Below are 24,285 nucleotides of genomic sequence, written 5' to 3'. Positions count from 1 at the left end.
ATTTTTATATTTTTAATTCTAGTATTTGTGGAGATTCGAACCGAATTCCTCCTGCGTGTGAGTCGAGAACGCTACAGAGTGAGCTATTCCCGCCACAGATTTAAGAGTATAAAAACAGATAAAAATTAAAAATAGTCAATTCTAGAAGGTTATGAAGTGGAGTATCTCAAAAAATTGACACCAGACCATACCGTTTTAGCCCTCCAAGCAATCTGAAGAAAAAGTACTAGTATATTATTTATCTAGAATAATATCGCAATCTTATTAACACTGGATCAGTTAAAAAAATAGATTTTCACAAAATGGCGACTGTCTTAAAAAATAATATTTTTTATAATTTTTATATTCTGGAATTTCTTCAGATTATGAATAGTAAAAATCGGAAACTTGGTATAGGCGTAGTTCATACTGAAGATCTTCGAAAATTCGAGTTTTAGTTTAGTAGAGTAAGGAAACAGAAGAATTATCGTAGTCAAACAATTTTATCTCTAAAAATATTAAGAATTTTGAAATATCCTCTTGTACACATATTCTTGAAAAGTTGATCTTTAAAAACAAGCAAAAAGAACAAAATCGATTCTTTTAATTTCCCTTAGGGTGAGTTATAGTAATCGCAAAAAAATCGAAACTTTTATTTTTATATATTCTTATATAATTATACATTTATACTTATACATTTTTATACATCCCTACGTTCCAAACGTTGTTGAAAATTTTGGCCTTAGAAAAAATGAATGTATGTGGGGGCGAGGGTGTGTGTGTGCGTATACAAACTTTTGTCGACGACAGTGCTGGATTTACAGTAGGGGCAGTCGGGGCTACTGCCCAGGGCGGCAAATTTTTGAGGGCGGCAAAATTTGGATAGCAAGAAAAAAATTCTATACAATGTAGTTAACTGATTGTTTTAATAACATTTTTTAAAAATAATTAACAAAACATAATACGATTGCAATGCAAAACTCGGTTTCAAATAACCGATTAATAAAATTTATTATTTTGCCCTGCCTTCCTCTCCGAACGTAAATTATCAAATTGGTTAATACTCGTAATCGTAAGTCATTATCAAATTTGGCAATATAAAAATTCGTAAATGAGCTGAAAGTTTAGAAAAACTATATATAACTAATCAGAACGTCTCCTCATCAATACAAATCTAATATTTTTTTTAATTATTCAAGTCGATTTCGAAAACACGGATCTGAATGATTCGATCTGAACCGATTTGAATGATTCGATTCCAATTGATAAGAAGACGTGTTGTTTAATTATTGGCCAAGGCAGGTCCAACGGGTCAGAATTCCAAAAATGATAATTTAGGTATTGAGAAACGGAGCGTCCAATATAATTAAAAAATGTATATGTATTGACAAAATGAAGAACTCATGAAATCTCTGGAAAGGCAAAAGCAGTGGTTTCGGAGATCCAATAAAAAAAAGTATAAAACAAATGTCAAAAAAATGACAGGTGGTCAAAAATGATCATTAGACATATGCACATCAAATTATCAGATATTTTATTCAGATTTTAATAATGTGTATACATTTTGCGTCAATTTTTTGGGTTCCGTACCAAGATTATTAATTTTAAAATTCACTTATACGGTATAAACAAAGGTCCTCGACATTTTCGACAGTATCGGCTGTATGATAGAAAAAATATTCGGTTCGTACTAGAGGTGGGTCGTTGACGGTTTTGCCGTCAACGAAAAGAAACGGTTATCGGGGTTTCGTCAACTAGTTAAATAACTAGTTATTTTTCAACTATAGTTATTTTTAACGATTCAACGCTGGCAACGTTAAGAAACTGATAGTTGAAATAACTGTTTCATTGAAAGTTGGTAATATGAAGTTTGTTCTTATAAAAGTCAAGTTGACGTTGGATTTGATGAATAAAAAGAAATAAATGTGAATTGTCACATTTATACACACACACACACACCACAATTATATATATATATATATATATTATATATAATAAATAAAGGTTTAATTTAAAAAACTTAAATATTTTCATTACAGCAAAGCCATATACTAAAACATCGAATTTACATGTTATATAAAAATAGCAATATAAAAATGTATGGTTATATAAAATGTTATGAAAAATAAAAATCAATTTTTTTAACAGTTTTCAACTGTTTCGAAACTAGTTGATTTTCAACTAGTTATTTCGTTGCGACGAAACGGTTAGTTAGTTAACGAAGAAGAAACGGTTGAAAATAACCGTTCGTTGATTCAACGCCCATCACTAGTTCGTACTGACTGCGAGACGTTTGTGCAAAAGACCCCCTTGATAATAATTTTCAAAAAAAATTTAAATCACTAATAATCACGCAAAAAATGAGAATAAATAAAATTAATGAAAAACAATTTACGTGCTAAATGTAAGATAGCAAGAGTGGTTCATGACTGAAATCATGATGGCGGTGGTGTTGCCTGACAATATAATACAAAATTCTCAGGATTGCCAGATATTTATACACACACATATATATATATATATATATATATATATATATATATGTGTGTGTGTGTGTGTTTATTATATATCTTTTATGCAAAGACATTGCAAGGACGCCACTTAAACATATCAAATGGGCGATAAGAATTATTTATTCCTGTTAAATTCTTCGCTGGCACTAATGTCACGATTACTCACAACGATAAGAGACACGGGCTAATAATAACATTAACTGATAACAGACCTCTAATGATAACAGCAATGTCAAAATATTATCTATCGAAACTCTTGCTTCATAATAATAATTTAATATTATATTGGTGGCAGACTTGACATATAAACATGAATGGTAGCCATATATATAAAAAAGATACATTCCACTAAACATCAATTTAACACTAATTTTTATTATCAAAATCAGAACAATATTTGATACAAAAACAAAATTTCTTACAAATTTATGATTATAGAAATCTAAAATTTCAAATCCCGCCATTAATTACAACCTGCAATCACTACTGTTTTCGTCAGCTTTGTGATTCATATTTTAGTTTAAAGACTAGTAGTGCATAGCATGGTACCTTAATGCAAATCGCTTAAACTTCCCGCACCGCAATTAATTTTTTTTAAAAGCTTTGAATTTTTTTGTAAACTTTGTAAAAATTCGATTTTTAAGAATGTTGCAATTTTTGTAAAACTAACATTTTTGAAAAATTTAACACGTTTTTAATTTTAATTCAGAATTTTCTTGAAAACATGGAATTTGTTTCCAAAGCAATCGCGCTGCGTAGCTGTTGTGGTTACGAAATAACAAAGCGCGTAAGCGCCGCGTAACTCTCTAACGGTTGAACATTAATCTTGGATCACAACCCACGATACAATGTAATGATCATGTATATAAAATTCTTCTGTACAGATGTATGAATGGAAACTTTTCCTACACGGTTATTCAAATTTTGATAAATCTTCTTGAAGTTCGTTAAGGGGAATTTTAAGGATTTAAATGATCATAAAAATAATGTAGCATCGCAGAAATAAATGGAGAAAATGCAAAAACAATATTTCATTGTTTAACATTAAAAATATTTTGACAAATGAAAACAGTCATCTGCCAAAAATTTCAATTCACTCATGAGCCCACACAATATTAGAATATAATATAATCATGGTTGTGAGTAAGTACTAGTGGGGTGTATGGTATCGTGCCTTAAGGCAAATTGCTGGTACTTCCCGTACTGTAACGAAATGTTCGAGGAATACTGAATGTTTTGAAATAGATTATTATTAATATAGTAACATTGTCTAATATTTATAAGAATTATATATACGGAATTGCAAAGTTGAAATTATTTGTTTAAAGTATATTAGAGAATATATATCAGAATTAAAAATAAAATTTGAATTATTTTCGATATACAAAAAAAAATTTTTTTGAAAAAAAAAGTGAAATAAAAATTGTTTTTTTTTTCAAAATCAATTATTTTGTTAAGACAAGCAGAAAGTTCTTTGAATCATTTAAATCGGACGCTTAGTTCTCTCAAAAACTGTCATTTTTTACACATTTAGCTCCGTATCTTCGAAATGGCTGGACCTGCCTTTGCCAAAAACTAATAAACACTTCTCCCAATCATTACTAATTGAATGTTTTTTAGATCATTCAAATCGGATGCTCCGTTCTCTCAAAAACTCGATTTCTATTTTCTGCACTCTTTGCTCCGTATTTCCAAACGGCCTGCCTTTGCCAAAAACTGATCAGCTCTTTTCCCTATCAATATTTTGTTATGTTTTTTGGTTGATCGGTATAGAAATCGGTTGATCTATGCGCCCGAAAACGTGACTGAAAATTTGTATCCATACATACATACATACATACATACATACATACATACATACACACACACACATCCATTTTTTCTGAGGTTCAGAAACCTTCAAAACGTCGAGAAATGTAAAAAATTCAATTTCGATTTTCGGCTCATTACAATAACTTACCCTACGGGAAGTTAATATTATAATTGCCAAAAACCAATTGAAAAATGGTACGAGATAGTAAAAATTATAGGCAACATTATTGAAGCAATTAGTTTGAGTGGAAAAATCCAAGGTTATATTGTATTTTTACCGCGGATACTATAAAAATATAATTCTTCCTGAATTTGTTGCACTGTTTAAAAGACTGCAATTTTCAGAACGTATATCTTATGTTAAGACCAAGGAATCACAATGGCTGGACATTAAATAAAATATCATAAAGCTGTTGGAGTTTTTGTATTGTACAGTCGGCACACGCATATATGTATAATTGTTATTACAATATACATGTCAAACAATTTTCCTGAACAACCGTTAATAATTCACTTTAAATTTCTTATCATCATATCGACCTGATAACAGTGTTTGTTTTATAGAAATATTTCAATTTAGCAGAAAATTTGAAGCAAAAATGAGAACAATATATTCCAAGAATGATGTTTCTAATCGAATAATTGATGATTTAATATTTTTAAATAAAGAAGGTTCAACAAGATGAAATTTCTAGAAAATATGATTGCATCACTTCAATATAATTTATTTAAAATGCTAAATGTGACGGAGTAAGAACGAAAGCAAGCAATTGAGACTCAATAGAGCTGTTTAAAGACAGGGTATTATTATTATTATTCAATATCACATTGAGTTATATTATCTGTTGTATTATTGACAATGATTATGCGTGACAAAGGGATGCATGAAATATAGTAATATTGTAGAAATAATGGTTTTACTGGTTTACCGCAGGCGGAAAGATATATATAAATTTCTGAATTCGCGAGTGGAAAGTGTTAACTTTCCGTACCGAAAATTAAATTATTTAAAAGAGGTTTGAAATTTTTTGAAAACTGAAAAATCTGATTAATGAGAATCTTGCTTTTTTTTTAAATTTTGACCCTTTTTTTTCAAAGTAAGCGCATTAGCCCATCGTCGCAGTCTAACGAAAAACCAGTAGTACGAAACACATAGAGATATAAACAAAATTTGTATTTATTATTGAAATCACAATAAGATATTTGATAATTTGATGTGCATATGTCTAATGATCATTTTTACCACCAAATAGATTTTTTTTACTTTTTATTGGATTTTCGAAATCGCTGGACCTTTCTCCCAAAAATTTAATCTTTTTTCAGTTCGCTAATACAAATAAAATGTTTTTTGAATCATTCTTAACGGACGCTCCGTTTTCTCAAAAACTACATTTTTGGCACTTTTTGCCCCGTGAACTACGGTTATAAAAAAATTGAATCTAAGATAAAAATAATAATGCATCTTATAAAAGTTTTTTTATTGGCTTCGATTAGTTACAGCATTTAGCCACCTACAATATTTCATTTTTATATACTACACTATCTCCATATTTATTCTATACAATCTTTACATATTCTACATTATCTTATATATATATATATATATATATATATATATATATATATATATATTATCTTTTTATCGCAACTGATTTTTTCATTCTTCTTTCTTCTTCTAAATCTGATCTTCACGAATTTTAATCTTGCTGTACTTCTTACTACTAATTATTTATTCAAATTCTACTCAACAAATCAAATTCTATTTAATTTCAAATTAACTATATTTCTGAAATTTTAAGTCAATGACGGGATTCGATCCGAAGATCCCTGTGAGCCAGACACGCTACTGAGTGAGCTATGCCCGCCACTATAAAACATTTATTTTATTTATTATGCCGCATGCATTTATGCAACCAAAAAAACAACATCGTTTGTTATTGATTTTCAAGCATTGCCGTTTATCTCCCGATAGCAACGTCGTAAATATCGAGGTGACGGCTGGTTAAACATATTTTCCCTCTACTTTCAAATATTGTTGTGGTGCATGGCAAATTGCTGGTACTTTCAGTACCAAAAATTAAATTTTTTTAAAAAAGATTTTTGTTTTAAACTTTGAAAAAAAAAATAGATTTATAAGAAATTTTAGATTTTTGAAATAAAATGACTTTTTTGGAAAAAACTTTTGGAAAAAAGTGTTTTTTTTATTTTGAAATATTTTGGAAATTTTCAACTTTTTTTCAAAGCAATCGCACTGCTTTATCTGCATAGAGACGCAATATCGAAGCGCGTAAGCAAAAGATGTTACGAAATCTACAGAAATGTAAACAAAATTGATACACATTATTAAAATCTCCATAAAATATCTGATAATTTGATGTGCGTATGTCCAAACATCAATTTTGACCTCAAAATTGCACTTTTTACTAGATCTCCGAAATCGCTAGACCTGCCTTCCCAAAAGTTTAATCAGTTTTTCATCTTGTCAACACAAGTAAAATGTTTTTTGAATTATTAAAATTGGACGCCACGTTCTATTAAAAACTGAGTTACTGTTTTTGGCACTTTTTGTCTCGTATCTTCGAAACGTCTAGACCTGCCTGTTCCAAAAACTAATCAGTGCGTCTCCTTATTAATAGAAAAGGATTGTTTTTTGAATAATTGAAATCGGCTGAACCGTGTTTTCGAAATAGTCGACAAAAATTTGTATCCATTTGTATCCACACACACACATATATCCATTTTTTCTAAGGTATGCATAAATGTTCAGAAACCTCTGAAACGCAAAGATATATAAAAATTTTCAATTTCGATATTTTTGCGATTACTATAACTTGCCCTACGGGAAGTTAAACTTAACTTTTTGAGATGTTTATTTATGTGTGTGTCAGCGTACCTATTTAACAGTATGTAGGTACAGTACATGTCGTGAGAAATATTTGGTCCAAGTGACTGCGGGCGTTTTGTTGTCTCTCCGACTCTCAAGAGATTTTAACTTAACCTACATACGGTTATTTCTTGTACGGCAACATTGTCTATATATATACATACATACATATATATATATATATATATATATATATATATATATATATATATATATATATATATATATATATACATGCATCATGCGAGCAAGAATAAGATATAATAAGTAACCTACTATAAGGAGAAATCATGACCAGTAAGTTTAATTTTTGCTAAACGATATAATAAGTTACCATCATTATTACTTGTTTCTTATGAGTATATATACGAAATTAGGTGATAGTACCTATTGATCGTGACTATCATGAAATTTTTATGAAAAAATAGTTATTTCGTGCAATTTAAAAATTGTTTTATTAGCTTTGTTCATTTATACTTTTGAACCGTAACCGTAAATGATATCTCTGGGACTACAGTCAAAAATAATGACACACATGCCCCAAGTTTACTGTAATCCCAAAAAATCTAAAATAAAAGTTCTTGCATATTATTCGTTTCAGGGATTTCTGAACATTTTGGCATACCTTAGAAAAAATGAATGTATCTGTGTAATTTTTCGTCGACGTTTTCGGAAACACTTAACTCAAATCAACCGATTTGAATAATTCAAAAAATTCACCTTCAATTCGCATTGATGAGGATAAGTGCTAATTCGTTTTTGGCAAAGGCAGGTCCCGCCGTTTCAAAGATACGGGGAAAAGTGTGACAAAAATGGTAATTCAGTTTTTGAGAGAACGGAGTGTCCGATGAAAGAATTTGAAACTTGAATGATTCAAAAAACATTTTGTTTTTATTGATGAAATTAAGATCTGATAAAATTTTAAGTAAGAAAGGCACAGCTTTTTTGGAGATCCAATAAAAAAAGTGAAAATAAAAGCCATTTGGCGACCAGGACATATGAAACTTGCCAATGTTTAGTACACTTTTTTAACGGAAGGCCCTTTCAAAGTCGACCAAATTCGAAAATTTTAAATTTGTAGTTTAATAAATATGTAATCTTAATTTTAGAAAAGTTGAAGCAATTGTGCTATTATTTTTGACTCAACCAACAAATCTCAACTCGATCATAGAGCATAGAAACTCCCATTCATAAAACAAAAATAAAACCTTAATGGCCAAAAAGTTCTCATGTAAAATATTAAACAATTCTCTAGGTATTTGAGACATCAAGCTCTGATCAATCACAAAAAAAACTACCCTTAGAAGATAGAATGTAAATGTAATTTTGGAGAAAAATGTAAAAAAATTGATAAAGTAGCAAGTTTAAATAGTGGTAACAGAAAACCCTACTGAATGTTTGTGAAAATTAAAGAAAACTATAACTAGCTGTAAGTGGAATTCTGTCTTGAGGCAATTATGGCATCGTGCCTTAAGGCAAATTGCTGGAACTTCCCGTTGAATAGTGAATGTTTTCAAATAGATTATTATAAATATTGTATCATTGTCTAATATAAAATAATAAAATAAAATCTGAAATATTTTCGATATACAAAAACTAAAAAAAAAAAAAAAAAAAAAAAAAAAAAAAAAAAAAAAAAAAAAAAAAAATTTTTTTTTCCAGAATAAATTATTTTGTTAAGACAAGCAGAAAGTTCTTTGAATCATTTAAATCGGACGCTTAGTTCTCTCAAAAACTGCCATTTTTTACATATTTAGCTCCGTATCTTCGAAATGGCTGGGCCTGCCTTTGCCAAAAACTAATAAACACTTCTCCCAATCATTACTAATTGATTGTTTTTTAGATCATTCAAATCGGATACTCCGTTCTCTCAAAAATTCGATTTCTATTTTCTGCACTCTTTGCTCCGTATCTCCGAAACGGCTGGACCTGCCTTTGCCAAAAACTAATCAGCTCTTTTCCTTATCAATAGGAATCGAATGTTTTTTGAACCATTCAAATCGGTTGATCCGTGCGCCCTAAAACGTGACTGGAAATTTGTATCCACACATACATACACACACACACACACACACACACACACATCCATTTTTTCTGAGGTATGCCAAAACGTTCAGAAACCTTCAAAACGTCGAGAAATGTAAAAATTTTCAATTCCGATTTTCGGCCCATTACAATAACTTACCCTACGGGAAGTTAAAAAATAAAAGGTACTGAAAGGAGTAGGGAGATGAAGAATGTAGATGATGGAAGACACCTCTTTGAACGTCCTAATATCAACATCTAATATCCTCCATTCTCTGCATCATAAAAATAGATTCAGAACAATGTTAAATCCTCCATTCTCTTCATCACAAAAATACATTCAAACCAGAATTTCCCAATGTTTAGGCCATTCTCTACTGTCATATTTCTATTTTGCCCCCGTAAATAGATTTGAAACATCAAAAATAATTTTGTTTCCTTAAAACATAAATAGTAAAGTCATTTTCTAAATTTCCACACCTTATGTTGAGAAGCACTGACTTAGATCGCAATCATCATCGTGATCAATGATGATCATGGTAGCATTGATAAGTAATAAAAAAGAGATAAAAATTAAAATGTTCACATGCCGAATCAAAGTCCATCAACAAGTAACTAGAAAAATATTTGGAGACAATTAATTGTCTGCCAAGGAGACAAGGAAGACAAAGTAATACGCATTACTGGTCACGTATTTGGGAAACAGATATAGAAAGATCAAGACCATTGGACATCGCAAATCAAAATTTTGATAAAGTACCACAAGTTTTCAAAAAAATACAGTTTGCAAACAGGACAAATTCTTGAGGCAAATTGTCAATAAATAATAATAATTATATATTTATATATTACTAGCAGATCCGACGAACTCCGTTTCGCCACCAGATGGTTTCGTGAGAAAGATGAAGAAATTTTTTGTTTGTTTTATATTTGAAAAGAAAAATTTATTTCGATTACAAAAATGAAGTGTTTTTTAGTTGAACTTCTCTAAGTAAATGAAAGTTTATCCGCAAATTATCCGTTTCATTGAAGTGCTCTTGGTAAACCACATTTTTTGTTTTTTGGTCTGACGATAACACAAACAAAGCGGATGGTTTTCCAACTCGTGAACAGGCTACGTATAACTGCCCATGTGAAAAACAATGATTTTATAAATAATCTATTTGAAATTTATCCGGCAAACACTAAGCGATTGTCCTTGCGACTTGTTATTGCGAACGCAAGGCGAACTGGAAATTGCAATCGTTTGAAGTCAAACGGACGACCAGTCGGAATCATTGGTATGTCACCAAATCGCCAGCAATTTTTGATTGAATGGTGACATTCAGTGCGTGTACATCATTATTCTTTGCGGCAAGAATTACTCGTTGACTTAACCAAGCATAATTCTGATAATTCTCACCAATGTAATTACTCGAATTTTTAATTACGGTGCGTGAAGTTCCAGCAATTTGCATTAAGGCACGATGCCATACCACTAATTTTCTTAGCTATAAACCTTGCGGAGCCCGAGACCTTCCCAAGTCGAAATCGGTTCGTGCGTTCTGGAGTTATATCGCCAGGAAGTAAAACCCGACTTATTTGTATATATATGTAGATAATCTATTTGAAATTATTTAAAACAATTGTTGATTATTTGCATTACACAAATTTTTAATCACAGTGCGTGAAGTTGCAGCAATTTGCATTGAAGCACGATGCCATGCACCTTTAATTTTCTTAGCTTAGCTTCTTCTTCTATGCTAGCGAAGCCCGAGACCTTTCCAACGAATGCAAAATTGTCGAATTCGGTTCGTGCGTTCTGAAGTTATATCGTCAGGAAGGCAAACATATACATACATATACATATATATATATATATGTAGATATATTAATAATAATTATCTTATATATAAAAATGGTCGCAAAATGTGTTGGTAAGCGCATAACTCAACAACGCCTGGATCAATTTGGCCAATTCTTTGTTTAAAATGTTCTTTGAAGTCCAAGGATGGTTCTTACGGCGAGAATAAAAATCGAATAATTGCCGGAAACACCCTAAAAACAGCCCTTTTCTTTGTCACATACAAACTAAAACGTAGAATCAATTTCAGCTGCATTGCTATAATATAAAGTTCATATTAAATTACAAGCGCTCACTGTTATCTAAGGCAGGTCTTTAAGTCCTCAAGATAAAATATTCGTTATACTATATACTATATATATACTCTTTTAAATGGCTCTAACCCAAAAACTATATTTAAGCTACCTATTCAAAATTTTATTATGTTATTTTTAAAGGTATATCCTATTGAAATTTGGAAAAATTCAAAATTCGATTTTTTGAAAATTTCACACTAGGTGTGCCCCTTAATACAGGATCGACCAGGGATTCCAAAATACATTGACATTCACATACTCATTATAACCTAACATTATACATTAATCATTTAGGCTTTCGTAAAAAATGACATATGGCGACAGCTATTAACACTTTTCAAGATCATTTTGAGTTTATGTACCAGAAAGGTAAAAAATTGCATGTTGAAAATGGAAAAAGGAAGCAAAAGTGCATAAATAAAATGTAATAAAATAAAAACAAAGCGAAGCAATGAGGAAGTTAAGTCCGAGAAATTGCGTATGTAGAAATATCTTTGCAGATTTACTTTCACAACACCTTGTGGGGACACAGATATATATATGTATACATACATATATATAAATATATATATATATATATATATATATATATATATAATGTATATATAATGCATATTTTATGGCTTTATAATCCAGACAGAATTATAAAACCATAAAATTATCAATTTGATAAGTAATATATTAGAGATGGGTAACTGACTCCGGAGTTATCACTCCGATACAACTCCTCCCTCGGAGTGAATCCGAGTGGAGTTGTTTCACAGGATTTGTCATATCCGACTTTCCTAACCTGGTATTAAATCTGTTAACTCGTGCGTTAATTTACTGTTTTTGGCATAAAACTCAAAATACCATTGTGTATTTTCCAGAAAATACAAAAATATTACTTCAAAGATAGAGAACAATGAAATTGTGTTCAAGTGTGAATAGCTCAAATGTATAATTTATTGAATAGTAAGGGGTCATATTTCTAACTACGACAATATTTGGCCGTGAATGACGGCAGTCAGGAATATACATACCCAAAAATATACGAAGCGAAATACATTTAGTTAATTTGGTTTTTCTATAGCCTGAAATAACAACACTTTAGAGTACAAAATGTATCAGTGATATCATTAGTATTTAAGCAGCAAAAAATATTTAGTATTATATTATTACTTTCACACAATTATATAATTGTGTAGAAGTAATAATATGCTAATCGAACTACGCGATATAATATTAATTCTCGAATGAAAATAACGGAAGAAAAATTTTGAAAGCAAAAGTATGTTTACTACAAAGCTTTCATTAAAAAGTTTACTACATAATTTTTATATAAAATAAATCCAAAAAATCAATTAATTTCTCATCAGAATGAAATAATTAAATTGAATTTGATTCTCAAGTTTTGCGTTTTTACTTTGGTTAACACTGTTAAAATTACGAGTCACTGAGTCGATCATCTGGTCGACCGAAAAATTTTACAACCCGTCATTTATTCGTGAATTTTTTAGAAAAATTATTTTATTAACACACTTTTGGCGGGCCGGGTACTGGTACCTGGTTTTAGGATTGTCATTCAACTGCGGGTGCGGGTATTTTCGGGTACTCGGTCGGACACGCTAGATGCGAAGAGCGAACGAAATTTCTTACTATGAGCGGTTGCAACGCTAGTTTTATATTTATTATAAAACTATAATAAAATTATAATTTATTCTTTAAAGTTATTTTCGATACGTAAATACGTATATATTACATAAATATATGGTATTTTATTAAAGACGATATGTTTTACTTCAGCATTTTTGGTAAACAAACTATTTCTTTTAATACTATATTACCATTTATATATTTTGCTATCTTTGTATTTATTGCGTTTCGATAATTCATATAATTTAATTTTCAAATACAATGTTAAAAATAAGCTATTACATTTTTACAAGCAATCGAACGTAGCTTATAAAATCATATTATTATTTATGTAATTAACTATTAGGTTTGTCACTAATTTATACACCATAAAAATTAATTTCGTATAATATTAAAAACAATCGAATTTTCAACGTAAAACTCTAGATTGTATATAGTATGATCATAAGTGATAAAGGTACTTTATACATGATTGGAGAATGGAATTACTTTATCTAATTTACGTACCTGGCAACAGGTAATTTTATCAAATACAGTATCCGGCGAGTAATAAAACTAATTCATTAATTTACTGTTGAATGACGAATTTTCGCAATGTTTTTCAATTGTGCTTGGATTAGAGGTAATTTGAAAATGTATGATATTGTATTTTATTATCCAATTTCTTTTATTTGAAAGAATTCAATGGAATTAAATGTATTTAATAACCTGTTACTTCCTATTACCTAAATAAATCTTCAAATTTATATTTAAAATTTAATTAAAAATATTTATCATATTTAAAACAAGCATTTAAGCAAAAATAGTAAAATATAGTTTTCTGATTAGAATGGCTTGCGAAGCAAAGTCAGGCTACATATGCAATTTAAAAATTTACTATGAAAATGGCAATAGTTTACAGAGAACTATATTAGATATATTAGAACCTTATTTAAATTTGTGGCATCATGTATACATGGACAATTTTTATAATAGTGTAAATACAAGTTTATTATTACTACAAAATAAAACTAGGATTTGTGGGACTATAAGAACAAACAAGGGCCTTCCTGAAGAATTTAAAAATTTGAAACTTAAAAGAGGAGAGATAATATTTAGAAGACGCCAAGAAGTTTTGTTGCAATGCTTCAAAAAGAATAGTCCAAATGATTTCTACAATTCTAAACTTATTGCGTAAAAATGTGTAGTGTATAATCGTGTAAAAAACCTACCTATAGCAAACTTTTCTTTGTATTTTGATTAATTGATTTTTATGATTAAATTCATTTTTTTATTTCAGAGACTAAACTTGTGAGTAATTACGTAAGAAAACGTATAGAAATTTTTTCTGTGTATTTTGTTTTAAATTTTTAGAATTAATTACATTTTTCATTTGATTGCCTAAACATATGTATCATTGCGTAATAAAATTCAACTTCATTTGCAAATATTTTACCTTCAGTATTGATAGTTTTACCAAATAATAACTTAATATTATTATATTATTTATTACTGCGTATGAGTTTAGGCAGTAAGTATTGTAAGTAAAAGACTGTGCCTTCATGTGCCATGCTTACGCATTCGCACCGTTGTAAAAACCCCGCTACGGGTACAAGTTAGCCCGAAATCCTATCCGCCGAAAGTGTGTTAATATTTATTCATAAATTTTCATTTCTGTGGCGGGATTAGCTCAAGAATAGCATTCCCGATTCACATGCTGGAGGTTCCGAGTTCAAATCTCCGGCAAGAATTTTAAAAAAATATTAACTAATTAAGTTGGAATAATAATAGAATTATGTATTGTAATAAAAATATATGTATGTAAAATCAAAATGTATAAAAATTAGAGAATTAGAATTAGAAGTGAATTCAAGTAAGAAGAATTTAGAAGAAGAAATGAGAAGTATAGAAGAAGAAGAATTATGTGGTTTGAAGATGAAATGAGAAGATAGTAAAAGAAGATAGTAAAAGAAGAATGAAGATAAGTTAAGAAGTATAGAAGAATAGGATTATATGAAGAAGATAGTATAAAATTGAAGATTGTATAGGATATATGATTGTATAGAATAATGTAGGTGGCTAAATGCTCGAGTAAGCGAGGCCAATAAAAAAAAGAAAAAAAAAATCATTTCAAATAATTAATGGGATTTGACAAATCCTTAAACACATAAACAACGCACTATAGAACACATTTGTGTCGAGTATTTCGGTTTCAAAATTGCCGGAGTCGTGGAGTTGTTAAGCGGTTATAACTCCTGCCTGAAGTGGAGTCAAATCCGAGTCGATCCGGCTTCGGATGTATCTGATTTGATGATAAGCCGATCTCTAATATATATACATATAAATATATATATATATATATATATATATATATACGTGGTGTGTTAAAAAAGTACCCGGAATTACTAATAATTAAATTTCGCGGGTCTGGAGTGTCTGATTGTCAAAATTTTTTTTTTATTGTGTTGGTATACATGCCCCTAAAGTATGATGAAATTTTCAGCTATATTCACTGTTTACTTTGTCTGTGGTAGTCGCTAAGGTTCGACGTGTTTTTCTGAGCTCGGCGATTTTTACAATGGAAGAATTGAAAAAGTCAAAGAATTTGTATTAAATTTTGCGTAAAAAATGAAATAAAGTGTTGCAAAGTGCAAAAATTCACCAGATATGGCTCCGTGTGACTTTTTCCTATTCCCAAAGTTGAAGAGACCCATGAAAGGACGGCGGTTTTCCTCGATTGAAGAAAATCGCCGAGAGTGCTCAAGGACATATCAAAAAGTGAATATCAAGGGTGCTTCGAAAATTGGAAAAAACGCTGGCATAAGTGTATTATATCTGGGGGGGACTACTTTGAAGGGGACCACATTAATGTAGACGAATAAATAAATATTTTTTTGAAAAAACGAAATTTACGAAAACTTTTTGAACAGACCTCGTATATCTTATATATAAAAATGGAGCTGTCTTTCAAATGTCCGAATAAAACTCGAAAACGGCTGAATGGATTTGGCCAGTCTTAGTCTTGAAAAATTCGTGCCAATCCAGAGATTGTCCAAAAGGTGAGATAATATTTCAAATCTGCGTAGAAACTTTACATTTTTAATTTGAAAATTTTTGGTAAACAGCACTTGATTCAAAATGGCTTCCCATACAATATTATTCAAATGACAGATGTATCGAGTATCGCCTACTCACGTCAAATAGATGGTTGTCAAGTTGGAACAGATTATGTGTTATTCTTTTAATCTTAAAATTTAATTATTTATATATTTTTAAATGTTAATAAGAATGCTTATTTTGATTTTTTATGAGGTTTTTATTTAATTCTCAAGTGTTTGCTCACTGCCTATTTGTATTCTTTTATCAACAGCTTGAAATAATACTATTCTTATTGATTAATTATGAAAGAATAAATAAATAATTTTGTTTCAAACGCTGTGCTGTGCAAGTAGTTATTGGTTTAATGTGAATAATGTGTTACCAAAACATTTTATGAATTATATTATTATTGCATTTAGGTTATTCAAATTGAGATCCTAAATTTGGAATTCATCGAAGGGGACACCATAGACATTTCTGTCTAATCACTTATTGCAAGTTATAATAGACAGCGATATGAATAAGGAAATTGGATTATAACACAGATAGTAATTTTAGAAATCATATTCATAAAGATCTTCGGAAACAAAGTTGTTTGAAAATTGCTCATAAAGCTCACATTATGTTATTTTACATCCACATAAGTACAGTTTAAATAGATATGGAAGTAATTTCGAATATATACAGTACAATCTATTTACAATACAAATTTTTCATAATACTATAAGAGGTTTTGTAGTTATATGGTCCATGACTTTTATATTTTTAGAGTTTGACAAATGTCACAGTTCATAGAAGAATGGAAAGTATCAGCAGTACAAACTTGCATTATATTGCATGATTTCATCATCCGAATAGGCTTTTTAATGCATAGAAAGAAGATTTTCCAGCATTCCAATTTACAATGAAAAAAATAAAATAGTTAAACAGGTCCCACGTGATAATAATAGAATTTTTACAGAATTTTTCTTATGTTGTTTAGATACTAATGCTGTTATTCATCGGGTATTTTCTCAATTACTTCCCGAGCATACTATATAGTGGTCATGGTGATAACAAAGATACCACTAATTTGGATGCACAGTTGTAGAAAAGGAAAATCAAAATAAACACATTGAAATTTATCACAATATGTTGAAAATCTACATATGTTCAAGCAAGTTCATAAAGAAGAAATGTCCATTTTATATAGCTATATAACAATCGGGGTAAAACGTTAAAATGGCTGTACGAATTGGGCCAGTCTTAGTTGCATAACTTTATATTCATTAATATTTATAAAACATTTTCTAGATTATATGATTTTTTTATTTAGATTATTTAAATTAAAAACCTAAATTTGGAATCAATCAAAGGGGACATTTTGTCGAATAACTTATTCCCAGATATGACAGACCACTACTCAAATAAGAAGATTCGGTTGATAATATAACTTTGGAACACACATCTGTAAAAATGTGAATGCACATAATTACAAGTTCTCTGGAATAGAATATTTTGAAAATTGATTATAATGCTCGCATTCAATTAAATGTATGGACAGTTCTGAAGGAATTCCTTTCAAAAGATATGTCAAAATCCATGCATTTTAGACACAGTCAAGTATCATTCATATTGATATTGAAAAAGATGAAGAACTTCAACAATCATTGGATAATGCACTGTAAAATATAATTCACTAATGGTTATTTTCCATTAATTTTGAAGAATGAATTGAAAAATTTTTTATGAATTTATCGAAGAATGGATAGTAATGTATGAAGATCTGGGGTTAATAAGATCCACCACCAATATCTCAAAAACCAGTAAAGTTTAGCATTGTTCAACAACAATATTTGAAAGTAGAGGGGAAAGGGTGTATAACCAGCTATAACCTTGATTCTTATGACTTTGCTATCAGGAGATAAACGGTAATCTTTGAAAATCCATATTGAAAGTATTTCCTTTTGTTGTTAGTTTTTTGGGTTGTGAGCACTGTGATTTAGTTCACGAGACCTTAATATAAAATTTAACTATTTAATTGTTTTATAAAATGTAATGTTAATTTTGAGTGAGATTCAACAGTTTTCTTTATATAACCACTTTAAAAACTTACATCTGTGTGGGGCAAAAATTACCAACTAAACATTGACCACGGCTAAAGATTAAAAAAGACTTGGATTGAATTATACCATATTGTTATAGAAAGTGTATAAAACTTGCAGTTTGATTGTATTAACAAAATATGGTCAAACGAGTATTGTTATTATGAATTGTATAATTTATTATTATACAAGTAGACTTTGGAGTTTATTGTGTTTATAATACCTCATTGTCTGTATCATTCAAACTATACATCCTTACACTCCTAAAATATAGTATTATTTTTTTTATTTTTTAGAAGTTGCTTAGGAATACCTAACTTAGCAAAACAACGTTTGCCGGGTCAGCTAGTATATATATATATATATATATATATATATTTAAAGTATTTTGCAGCCCAATCGTCAAATAAAAAAAGATTAAAATAGAAAAAAAATCTATTAAACATTTCGACACGTATCATCATTCAGTAATCAAATCAGTAAAAACACAAAAAAATATATAAAATTTATTAAACACTAAACTTGTGCATAAGAACATCATAACTAATAATAATTAATAAAAAGAGAAATTAAAAAAGCACATATTGCCCTCCTATATTGCGTGTTGTTCACTCGCTGTGCAAGTAAGACAACTGAGTTTTTAACTTTCCGTAGGGTAAGTTATTGTAATGGGCCGAAAATCGGAACTGAAAATTTTTACATTTCTCGACGTTTTGAAGGTTTCTGAACGTTTTGGCATACCTCAGAAAAAATGGATGTGTGTGTGTGTGTATGTATGTATGTATGGATACAAATTTCCCCAGATTTTGGAAAAAAAAATTTTGTTCCAACTTTTTTTTTTTTTTTGTTTTTTAGTTTTTTGTATATCGAAAATATTTCAGATTTCATTTTTAATTCTGACTATAGTTCTAATATACTTTGCAAATAATTTCAACTCTGCAATTCAGTTTATATAATTCTTATAAATATTAGACAATGTTACAATATTTATAATAATCTATTTGAAAACATTCAGTACTCCTCGAACATTTCGTTACGGTACGGGAAGTTCCAGCAATTTGCCTTAAGGCACAATGCCATAATTGCCTCAAGACAGAATTCCACTTACAGCTAGTTCTTTTATGTTTTTCCTGGTTTGAATACTGAATGATTACAGATTAAGTGTCAAAACGTTTAATAGAATGAATTTTTTTTTCTTTTTTAATCATTTTTTAATTCGACGATATATATATATATATATATATATATATATATATGTATATATAACCTGGATTTGTTAAAAAGGTTCATATAAATATTACTAACGTCACAAACTGCGTATAAAGATGATAAAAATATTATAAATTTTTACAATCTTAGACAGATAAGACGATACAAGTCATATATATATATATATATATATATATATATATATATATATATATATATATGTATAATTATATGGCGAATACAGTTTATATAAACATTTATTTGCTCTTATATTTGCGCGAAAGCCAAGGACGTGGTACTGTAAGATTTGTTATTGCATCCAATTTACGTTCTCTTAATAATTTAGTGGGATGGCTAGTCGAAACAAATAAACCACACAATGGCTTTCTGAAGTACAATTTTATGTTTTCGCTAGAAAGTGTGACTTACTAAGTTTATGTTGTCGCGGCGTTTCAAGTCATTCTGAATCGTTTGACACCGGAAAAGGTATATTTTATAACAAATAAACCACACAATGACTTTCTGAAGTACAATTTTATGTTTTCGCTAGAAAGTGTGACCTATTAATTTCATGTTGTCGCGGCGTTTCAATTCATTCTGAATCGTTTGACACCGGAAAAGGTATGTTTTTTAACTTAAAAAAAATGACTTTCTTAGAAAAAAAAAAACTTTTGAACTATAGAATTATGCGTTTCTATAGTTCAAAAGTCGCGTCACCGTCTTACGGACAAACGATGTTACGGAACCCATAGAACTGCAAACAATATTTATACACATCATTAAAATCTCCATAAAATATCTGATAATTTGATGTGCATATGTCTGATCATCATTTTTAACCGCCAAATAGCATTTTTTTCACTAGATCTCCGAAACCGCTAGACCTGCCTTCCCAAAAATTTAATCAGTTCTTTATCTTGTCAATACAAGTGAAATGTTTTTTGAATTATTGAAATCGGACGCTCCGTTTTTTCAAAAACCGAATTACTATTTTTGACTTTTTTTGCCCCGTATCTTCGGAACGTCTAGACCTGCTTCTGCCAAAGACTAATCAGTACGTCTCCTTATCAATACGAATCGAATGTTTTTTGAATTATTGAAATCGGTTGATCCCTGTTCCCGAAATCGTCTACGAAAATTTACCCACAAAATCTAATCACCACTTCTCTCCATCATTACGAACTCAAATACAATAAAAAAGTTTTTTTTTAATCAGCGAACTTGTAGTAAGAACTTTATTATTCGATTATATGTAATACTTTTTTATATATGATATTCATGTTTTTCCGCGTTTGCACCACGTATAAAATTTTATACAATTTTCTTCAAAATTAAGTTGAAACTAGCTGTAAATGGAATTCTGTCTTGAGGCAATTATGGCATCGTGCCTTAAGGCAAATTGCTGGAACTTCCCGTACCGTATCGAGGAATACTGAATGTTTTCAAATAGATTATTATAAATATTGTAACATTGTCTAATATTTATGAGAATTATATAAACTGAATTGCAGAGTTGAAATTATTTGTAAAGTATATTAGAACTATAGTCAGAATTAAAAATAAAATCTGAAATATTTTCGATATACAAAAAACTAAAAAACTAAAAAAAAAAAAAAAATTTAACAAATTTTTTTTCCAAAATCAATTATTTTGTTAAGACAAGCAGAAAGTTCTTTGAATCATTTAAATCGGACGCTTAGTTCTCTCAAAAACTGCCATTTTTTACATATTTAGCTCCGTATCTTCGAAATGGCTGGGCCTGCCTTTGCCAAAAACTAATAAGCACTTCTCCCAATCATTACTAATTGAATGTTTTTTAGATCATTCAAATCGGATACTCCGTTCTCTCAAAAATTCGATTTCTATTGTCTGCACTCTTTGCTCCGTATCTCCGAAACGGCTGGACCTGCCTTTGCCAAAAACTAATCAGCTCTTTTCCCTATCAATAGGAATCGAATGTTTTTTGAACCATTCAAATCGGTTGATCCGTGCGCCCTAAAACGTGACTGGAAATTTGTATCCATACATACATACACACACACACACACACATACACACACACACACACACATCCAATTTTTCTGAGGTATGCCAAAACGTTCAGAAACCTTCAAAACGTCGAGAAATGTTAAAATTTTCAATTCCGATTTTCGGCCCATTACAATAACTTACCCTACGGGAAGTTAAAAAAAATTAGCATTTGTTCATTTTTAACTTCCCGTAGGGTAAGTTATTGTAATGGGCCGAAAATCGGAATTGAAAATTTTTACATTTCTCGACGTTTTGAAGGTTTCTGAACATTTTGGCATACCTCAGAAAAAATGGATGTGTGTGTGTATGTATGTATGGATACAAATTTCCAGTCACGTTTTCGGGCGCACGAATCAACCGATTTAAATGGTTCAGAAAACATTCGATTCCTATCGATAGGGAAAAGAGCTGATTAGTTTTTGGCAAAGGCAGGTCCAGCCGTTTCGGGGATACGGAGCAAAGAGTGCAGAAAATAGAAATCGATTTTTTGAGAGAACGGAGTATCCGATCTGAATGATCTAAAAAACATTCAATTAGTAATGATTGGGAAAAGTGTTTATTAGTTTTTGGCAAAGGTAGGCCCAGCCATTTCGAAGATACGGAGCTAAATATGTAAAAAATGGCAGTTTTTGAGAGAACTAAGCGATTTGAATGATTCAAAGAACTTTCTGCTTGTCTTAACAAAATAATTAATTTTGGAAAAAAAATTTTGTTTCATTTTTTTTTTTTTTTTTTTTAATTTTTTGTATATCGAAAATAATTCAGATTTTATTTTTAATTCTGACTATAGTTCTAATATACTTTAAACAAATAATTTCAACTTTGCAATTCAGTTTATATAATTCATATAAATATTAGACAATGTTACAATATTTATAATAATTTATTTGAATACATTCAGTATTCCTCGTTCCGGTACGGAAAGTTCCAGCAATTTGCCTTAAGGCACGATGCCACCCGCCCCACTAGTTTTTCATAATTTTTGTTAATTTATGTATAGATTTTCAAAAAAACCGGGGCAATCCGGGACAAAAGATCTAAATCCAAGACAAATAATGCTTTTAGAAAAACCAGGGAAAAAAGATGAAAATCAAGAACGGTCCCGCCAAACCGGGACGTATGGTTACAGGTTTTACATTGTATAAATAAGTGTCAAAATATCATCTCAACTCATATCATTTCTCAATAAATAAAATCGAACTGATAGATAATGTTGTTTATGTCCTTTTTTGTAAAAACGTAACTGTTTTTTAAAGAAACATCGCCGCCAAAATATTCTATACCATAAATACTCAAAATCGACAAAATAAAGCTTTACCACTGGGCGATATTTATTTTTGTTATAACTTTATACATATTAATCCTAATAATTACTAAATATATTTGTTACTAAAAATAGACACCAATATGTTTCTTTAAATGAAAATACTCAACAAATATAGTTCGTTACTATTTTTACTTGATTTCATTTTCTTTTTTTCATTTCTTTTTATGATTTCATTAGATTTACTATGATTTTTCCCACTTGCTTCCCCACTATTTTTTTCTCACAATAAAATGTGCGAATGTACTTGTTATTTTTTTTTATCTGTTCGCTTCTCTATATTTGCATACGGAATTCATAAATTTTTACACCTGTGTTTGCTCACTTTTTTTTCAACAGGACAATTGTCCGAGACTACAAAGTCAGAAATATAAGATAAGATAGTTTTGAGAATAATAACTATAATAATAATAATAATAATAATAATACCGTCTGGCCGTCTGAAATAAAAATAAAAACGACATTTGTATTTTATTACGTCTGGGCGGAATTTTACTCATAAGGAGAACCTGTGCATTGCTCGTCTGGAATTTTGATGGAACCGAACTGACAGGGGTAAAATATTAGAGTCCTATGAAAATTACTATCTAGTGAGTGTAGCAGCGTGGCCTACTGGTTAAGGCCACATCATCCTAAATATTGCGGCTATGTTTGCGTTTTCATTTCATATGTATAATTGCATGAGTAAATAATATTGAAACTAGCTGTAAGTGGAATTCTGCAATTAAGGCATCGTGCCTTAAGGCAAATTGCTAGAACTTTCCGTACCAAAAATTATTAATTTTTTAAAAACGATTAACATTTTTGAAAAAAAATGTACTTTGAAAAAATAAGATTTTTGAGAAACTATATATATGGACAAAAAATTACTTTTTTTTGAAAAAAAAAATTTTTTAGAAAAATTTTTTTTTGAAAAAAAAATTTTTTTCTTTATTTTGACATATTGTGGAAGATCTGAACTTTTTTGTCAAAGCAATCGTACTGATTTAACTGCATAGGGACAAAATATAAAGCGCGTAAGCGCCGCGTCGCTGTCTAACGCATAAGCATTGGTACGGAACCCATAGGAATGTTACACAATGTATACTTATTGTTAAAATCTCTATAAAATATCTGATAATTTGATGTGCATATGCCTAATGATCATTTTTGACCGCCAAATGGCCCATTTTTTTACTTTTTCCTCCATATCTCCGAAACCGCTAAACCTACCTTCATGAAAATTTTATCGGTTCTTCATCTTGTCAATACAAGTAAAATGTTTTTTGAATTATTTAAATCGGACGCTCCGTTCTCTTAAAAACTGAGTTACCGTTTTCGGCACTTTTTGCCCCGTATCTTCAGAACGGCTAGACCTGCCTTCGCCAAAAACTAATCAGCACGTCTCCTTATCAATACGAATCGAATGTTTTTTGAATTATTCAAATCGGTTGATCCGTGTTCTCGAAATCGTCGACGAAAATTTGTATCCGCACATACATACACACTCACACACACACATACATCCATTTTTTCTAAGGTATGCCAAAATGTTCAGAAACCTTTGAAACGTAAAGATATATAAAAATTTTC

General features: G+C 29.9%; 1 protein-coding gene across 1 annotated transcript in view; it reads left to right on the top strand.

Annotated features, from left to right (window-relative positions):
- Positions 1–24,285, top strand: part of LOC113372140 (death-associated protein kinase related-like) — a 213,441-nt gene that overhangs the window by 82,940 nt on the left and 106,216 nt on the right. The window lies entirely within an intron of this gene.

Source organism: Ctenocephalides felis, unplaced genomic scaffold (genome assembly GCF_003426905.1).
Source record: "Ctenocephalides felis isolate EL2017-DRISC unplaced genomic scaffold, ASM342690v1 CF-g0.4_SCAFFOLD_00845, whole genome shotgun sequence".
Classification (NCBI taxonomy): Eukaryota; Metazoa; Arthropoda; class Insecta; order Siphonaptera; family Pulicidae; genus Ctenocephalides; species Ctenocephalides felis.
This window is presented reverse-complemented; position numbering and strand designations above follow the sequence as displayed.